Source organism: Pteropus medius, unplaced genomic scaffold (genome assembly GCF_902729225.1).
Source record: "Pteropus medius unplaced genomic scaffold, Ma_sr-lr_union100, whole genome shotgun sequence".
NCBI lineage: Eukaryota > Metazoa > Chordata > Mammalia > Chiroptera > Pteropodidae > Pteropus > Pteropus medius.
The window spans coordinates 17,534,946-17,542,837 of record NW_024354502.1 but is presented as its reverse complement, the minus strand read 5'-3'; positions in this window follow the sequence as shown (position 1 = coordinate 17,542,837).

Here is a 7,892-nt window from a genome sequence, read left to right as displayed (position 1 = left end):
CAATATTAAATACTTTTACCTAACTCAATTTTTTCACTTATATTTCACATATTTCATGGTATATACACTCATTATTTAGAAGAAAAAGATAAAAGATTAAATGGTGTATAAAATAAAAACTGAAAAACATAGGTCTCTAATCTGAGAAAATTTATGCTAAATGTATTTTTTTCTTTGACATATTTTGTTTAAAAATGACAGTACAATTTAAAACATAATTATTCTAAAATCTGCTTTCTGTCTTTTGGATTTGTAACCATACATCAGGACATGCCAATAGTTTTTGAAAAATTGTTATGGGTCCCTTATGTGAGAAAGAGAAAAAATTTGCTTCATGTTTAAAATTTGGGAAATGCAAATCTTGAAAGTGAAATCTTGAAATGTTTCCATTAAGTTTGAAAATCATCTTAATTGAGTCATAATTTAAAAACTGTAGAATTATAAAACTTAAAGTCTGGAAAGAATTTCATATATACTTTGGTCCCCAATTCCCATTGCACATTGAGAATCTGAAAGCCTAGGGTATTAACTGACTTGTCCACAATTAGTTTTATAGGGACATTCTTCTGCTAAACATCAACCTCCATGAGCACTCTACTTCTTAAAATATAAGGTCAAAGCTTCTTAGATTATTTTTAACCACAGATCACGATTACAATCTAATCTCACAACTATGCTAAGAACCTCACTATTTTCTGAACAAGATAGGCTCATTTCTTCCTTCATGTACTTGCCAACACACATCTTTACCTCTGTCTAGATTACCTTCCCAATCTTATCACCCTGACAAACTCCCACTCAACCTGTAAGACTCAGCTCAAGTTTAACTTTTCCTGCCCTTATTGCCGCCAAATGCTGTATTTAAATGGTCTTATTTGTGTGATACAACCATGTTTTATATTTACATTGCTTTGCAGTTAATTCGAGATAAATTATATTTCTGTTTCCAAGTTTTTGTTCTCTACCCTCAAAGAGGATTCTTTATCCTCACCCATTATCCTGTAACTTGCAATGCCTTTCTATAGGAGAAATTTATTCTTTTGCTCTGTTGACATCAAGCTCAGCCATATGACTGTATTTTCTGAGAATTCCTCTCGTCTAATTTAGAATCTGAATCAAATTTCAGTGATACAAAAAAAAAAAGGAAAAAGGTTTATACGTTGAATAAAAATGTTGCACATGCATACAGAGACAGTAAAATTATTCACACTATGTTCTCATCGTTTGCAAGTTGGAGAGAAACCAAGTGTAAATTTTTTGGGGGGGCAGTTAAAGAACAAGGGGAGTAGACTTAGACTTCAGGGTTGAGATAAGTTGGGTCCAGTAGAAATCATTAATCTCTTTCTGATCAATCTAAGATGGATTTATGGTGGACGAAGATTCTTAGGAGTCATCTTCAGAACAAAGAGATATATGGTGGTATTAATAAAATGCAAAAGGATTCACATAGTTTTAATGTACAAAATAAGATATTTTTGCATAATTTTCATATCCCACACAAATATAACATGAATAAGATAAAATAAAGTCATGTAATATACTTTTTATCTTTTTCTAGGAATATTTTGCTATTCTTTTTCTGGTTTCAGCAGAAATGTGTTACAAAATATGAATTTAAAAATCAAATATTTTAAATCAGACTTCAATTTTCTAATAGAAAGTATGCATATTTATTTTCCTTAGGGAGTTTTCTAAAGTAGTTTATTTTATCTGTATTTTGCTTTTTAACTCACATATTACATTTTTTAAAGTTGGAGCTGTGTTTTAGATCAGCTAAGTGTCCAAATTAAGTAAAATGTACTCTTTTCTATTTCTATTCTTTTCACTCATTTCAATGATTTGAATTTTAATCATTAGGATATTTGAAATAATTTAGGCATGAATCAATAGCCACTTAGTAGAAATTCTGATTAATTTGCAGTTTCGTAGATCTCACACTGGGGAATAGTGTTGAAATTTAGTAAAAGAGATATATGATAGAAATTAAACTAAATGATGTGTTTATAGTTAAACCAATCAGTCTTATTCATGAGCTTAGTTCTTTCTTATTTAGGGTGCGCTGAATGAGAATCAAGGCAGGCTGCATGAAATGTATTGAATTTTTATTTTAGGTACTGTTGCGTGACTTACCAAACTGATAAGGAAAATCATTAGGAAGTGATATAATGTGATCCTAAGAGTACACTTATGAAAGTTATACAGATAGGAAATTAGATTTCATGTTTATCCAACATTCTATTATGCCTCATTCCAATAGGCATTGTAAAAAATTCCTGGGACTCTGATGAGAATTCACTGGTCACTCTGGGAAGGATGACCTATTTATGTATAGAAGTTTATGTAGAAGATTTTCGATTTTTAACCTTTCATCTACTTGAAAACTTTTAGTCTCTTTGTCCAACAGTATGTCACCATAATTCTTTCTCTAAATGAAATAACTCCTCCCTACATATTTAATTTCTAAGTCTAATGTCGGTATTTACTTGGATTTTCAGAAATATGGATTTCTTCACAATAGATGGCATTGTTCACTTTGATTTATTTACTGATGTATCATTTGATACACACATTTCATGCCTCATTTCCCATAACTATAAGTGTTCCTTTTATGGGTTCAAGTTAGACTGGGACAAAAGAACATTATAATATGAAAAGACTTGATTTAGAAGATGGGAGATAATGAGGCTATTTGGTATATGTATGTATTAAAACTCATTTGGGAATTTGCTATTGGTATATATCCCTAAAGCTACCGTGGGGTGATTATGGAATCCTACAATTCTCACATTACATTCAATATCTCTAATTTATCCAGATTTATTAAGCATGAACAGTCTCATAGAGAATACAAATAAAATACAGTAGCATATTGCTCCTAGCAAAGTAAAAAAACTGCTATAATTAAAACATGACTTTATATTATTGGTAAATTGTCCTCATTGTCATTATTATACTAAACATTTCTGCTTACATTCTTCTGGAAAAATCTGAAAAAAGTCTGTTAAATTTTTATCATTACTAAATTTTCCAAATTTATTTTTATTTATACAAACACATGAACAAACAGATATGTCAGAGTGCTGGACCCCATGTCATGATTGTACCAGAATACTGATACGACAAATAGAAAAAAAAAAAACATTTCAAGTATTAAGTATTATCACAAATATGGTACCGTTTTATGATGATAAAATAAAAATCATTCAAAGTATCCTATGTGTTAACTATTAGCATATAATGTACAGGAAAGATGGAAAGTTATTCAATTTAATATAGAAAATTTATTCTAGGAATTTTATTTTCTTATTGTTTTATGTGTGTATTTATAAAATTGTTAAAATAAGTTGCTTTAACCAAGTAAGATGTTTAATCATATGAAACAAAAAGTAACCAAAGTGAGAATTATTTGTAAGTCAGTGAACATTTTCTGATGTAAGACTAAGTACAGAAATTGTTCTTTTCTTGCTAAAAGTCAAGTAGTTTATACTATACTATGTACCTTGTAAAACTCCCTCTATACACAGAAACACACACACATACTAAAATCAAGTGAGCAGTTTTGCAGGTCTCAGGAATAGTGAGATGCCTTAAGTTCTAAAATATATACCAATCTATTCAAGTAGCATCTTCTGAAAATAAAATAAAACAAAACACTAAAGGAACAAATAATGTAATTATGGCTACATAAATAATTGGATGATAATTCTGTACTATACATATAGGTTTTGAGCAACTACCAGTGGAGAGCTAAGAGTTCCTGGCTATCTGTAAATCAGCATTGATGGAAGAAATTAACCAGATCAGTGTAGGATATAGACTAGCACGGGGCACAGAAGACAAACAGGGAATAATAAAACTGTAGGATGATAACAGAAGAAAAGGACAATCACAACATATTTCCTGTAATGCCTCGACCAGGTAGTCACTCATATCTTAGGAGGGTTTATAACGTAATATCTAAAAAGCACTCTCATTCTACCTGTATATCATTTACGAACAGTATGGTGTACTGGTTAGGAACATTGCTTTGATATCAGCAAAGCTGGAGTTTAATTTTAGTCTTGCTTTTTACACTGATGTAAACTTGAGTACCTAACATTACCTCTGCATCTCCCTTTCCTTATTGATGAACTAGCAATAATAAAACAGTTGACTAGGATTCATGAGCTTTAAACCAGCTAATGGCCATAAGGAACATAGCACCTATACTTGGTGCTTCGGCTGCTCCCAGTAGTGCTGGTGATTTTGCCTTAAGAGAGTGAGCTGTTCAGCATACATGACTGTTTATAATACATGACATAACTGTTACAGAAGGTTGAGTTTATTTCTTAACTAATCTTTTATTTTTTAAATTTGTATGGTTTTTTTTATTTATTTTGAGACCATAAGTTAAATTAACTTCGTGCATTTTTTAAAAAGTGGGAGCTGAAATGAGTGGAAATAAATAATAGAATAACAGCCTCACTTCCTAAATGACTACAGGAAAAACACCACTTCCTCAGGCATATTTTTAATATGCCATCAAATTGTAGGAAATAACACTGCAAAATAAATAAAGCCAGGAGTTTGTCTTCTGAACACCACGAATAATCCAAACCCAGAATATTCTTTACATCTCATTTCTTATTGATTTTATTTTTATAAAGCACTTCAATTTAGCCCTAAAATTATTGATATTATAGTTAATGATATAATTGAACTGTCTTATATGTTTGTTTCAGGTTTTTTTTTTTTTTTTAAGACAAAGGACAGAGCAGATAAATAGAACCACAGATAACCTTCTGATAAATTTTTGTAAACCAAGACAGAGATGGAAATGGCAGTAGTCCAAACTCATCACCTGGGAGATCACACAGATGTGGAGATAAAAGTTGTCCATGTGAGCCCCTTGACAATGCTCAGCATTTTATTCAGGATCTCAGGTGAGCCACCTGCATGCTGATGACATCACAAAAACAAAGGCCGAGGGCTGATTACTGGATGGGTGCTCTTTATTATCATATATCAGGTGTCACCTGTAATTTCATGTCTCTGGCAATGCGACAGAATCCGTCTGTCATCTAACCATGGATCTTAGTCAATTTTCTTTGCTCTTTGGAAACAAGCTCTTATATTGTGTGGGAGTAGTAAGGAGCCTACCCGTTCTGAGGCTGGCTGTGAAATAAACAGGACGACAGTTAAAGAAAACAAGCTGATATTTTCTACACGGTACCAGTAAAGAAAAGGCCCTGTTTCTCTGCAGTTTTAGTATATAAAACTATCACTGGATCAGATCGACAGGGATGTTGGTGATGGGTTCCAGTGTGGAGTCAGGACAGTCAACAAAGCAGAGAGCTTTGAATATAGGGTGTGTTTTAAATAGAACTGTGTTATAACAAGGTCCTTGAGGCACTGTATATTCAAAGGGAAAAGGCCAAGGTATGGAGTTCATGAAATTTGAGAGATTTTGGAACTGTTCCATAATGGCTAAATTTGGAAGGAAAAAGCAGGAATAAACAAATTATTATATAGAAAAAAAGAAAAATGTACAAGAAAGGGGCCTTGCAGTCTCTGAACACAAAGGAAGTGACCATAAAAAGAACTGAAATAATTTGGAATTTTTTATATCATTTTGGATTTGGCATGCCATTAAAATGAGAACATATTTAAATAGGGACTGAGTTTACATCTGTTTAGAAGTGTGGGAATAGGGAGGGGGCCTTGTCTATTCATAGTAAGTTATGGTAAGCCCACTTCGGGCCAGGTGGATGTTCCGATAGCAGTCACACTAGAGACACAACGGGCTTTCCATTATGGAGGATCATATGCTGAAATGCAGGAAGTTATGATTTATCTGGATCGGATGAAAATTCTATAGAGTAATACCTAGAATTCTTCACAGTATTGGAATATTGGGTAAGCTGAGGACTTATTGTCAAGTCAGTTTTGTCGTGGTGGGTAAAAACACATGTTGATTAAACGCAAATTCAGAATGTGTAGGGCATCTCTCAATTTTGAATTGAAGTAGAGAATCATGGAGCTGGTATAACAAGGCCTGCCTCATAACAAAAGGTTTGATTCCATAAGAAGCTTTAAGTCTCTCCCACAGTCAATTACCAGTCAGGGTTTCCAGACCCTGCATTTGTCATAATTATATTTGAACTTGTTGCTGGATGATTGGAGGGCTGTCTGAACTTACTTAGTTGGAGAAACCCAAGTCAGAGAGAAAAGGCAAGGTGAGGGCCCCAAAGGTCAAAGAGACCCCAGTCTCACTAAGGTTCTAGTTTCTAACAGCTTGACCATGTGACCATGACAAATAGCACTGGGGAACACCTGATGTATAATGTCGTAGTAAAACATTCAGACAGAAACAGAACAGAACAAGAAAACAAAGTAATGCTGCAGAGAGAGGAAAATAATTGTGAAAATTCATTATGGAGATATATTTTTAAATATCAATAATCAATCGATCTGAACCAGACTGACCATTTTCACTGGTAGCAATTTTCTCTCTTAATGAAGACTTTGATTTTGGATGATATTAAATGTTTTTCGCATCCCACTTGCCCTTCATTTTCACAAGCCTCAGTCTGTCCTTTGTACATGAATGTAGTGATTAAAAGCACATCTTCTTGGACTTGGGCTTCTGGACATTGAAACAGATTCTCTTCTACTTAAAAAATTATCTTTTATCATAAAGTGAACTAGGAATAGAAGAGAGGGACAAAATTTTTGTGTTCTCTTACTACGGAACACACGCCTGAACCATCACATATAAACGTTTGGATTTTTCATACCTGAATTCTGAAAACCACGATTGCCAAAGATTCTAGAGCGTACGAGTGTATAATAAACATATAATATTTATACACAGTGCATAACCCCACCAGCCTAAATAAGGAAAGCTACAGGTAATTTTTCACCAATGATAACCAATAGTGTCTCTCTAGCAACGCAAGTGCTACATCGAGGCACTCGCAGTGGCGTGCCTTCTAAGTTAGTCTTCAAGTAAGACAGACCTTTGGTTCCCTCTGAACCCTAGGCCTACTCCCAGTAACACAGGACGTCCTGCTCCTGCAAAGTCACTGATGCCTATCCCCACTCCTTTCTGCTGTTATCATTGTGCATCGCGCAGCACCTACCCCAGTAGAGGAGGCAGAGTTCAGGTCTTGTTGTCTGCTGCTTCTACTTCAGGTTCCTGTCACCATGGCCATGTTCCCTGCTACTGTACACCATCAAGGAAGACTTTTGTTCTCCCTCTCTTTCTGAACTCCCAGAATGATGGCATCAATTTTCCATGCTGGAGGAGAATAAGGAAACTTCCTTTTACCAAGGGTCGCCACTTATATGACCCATCAGAACAAGAGCATTTCTTGTGACAGAGCTGGATTGCTTCTCCCTGGTTACCTGGAGCCAAGTCCAGAAGCTTACAGACCCTATTTTACCCAAGGGATTGAGTTAAGTCATCCAAACTACTTTCAACTCCCTCTGCCTCTTCTCCATTCAGGGCTAGCTTCCAACTTTGTTTTTCCAGGGCAAGACTTCTCCCCTGTTGTATTTTGAATTTGACCTCACATCCACCCTAAGAAAGACAGAGAGAAAGAAACTTTTATAGACTCAAAAACAGTGAAGGCAATTGTTTTCCTCTTTTGACAAATATGGTAACCTTTAAAGTCGAGTGCCACTTCCAGCTGTAAATAATTTGTGCTCTCGAGAGCAGAAAATGTTGCTTTACTAGTGTTTCTATTTTCCCCTCCATTTTCTTCTGCAATTGTGTGATGAATTTAAAATGTATATTTTGAGTGTTACCTTAGAAAGAATGTTATATTGGTTAATTAGTTATGGTGCTACCTGGTTTAACACTATAAATAGAGTGAATACTTTTTAAAATATTAACATATTTATACATATTA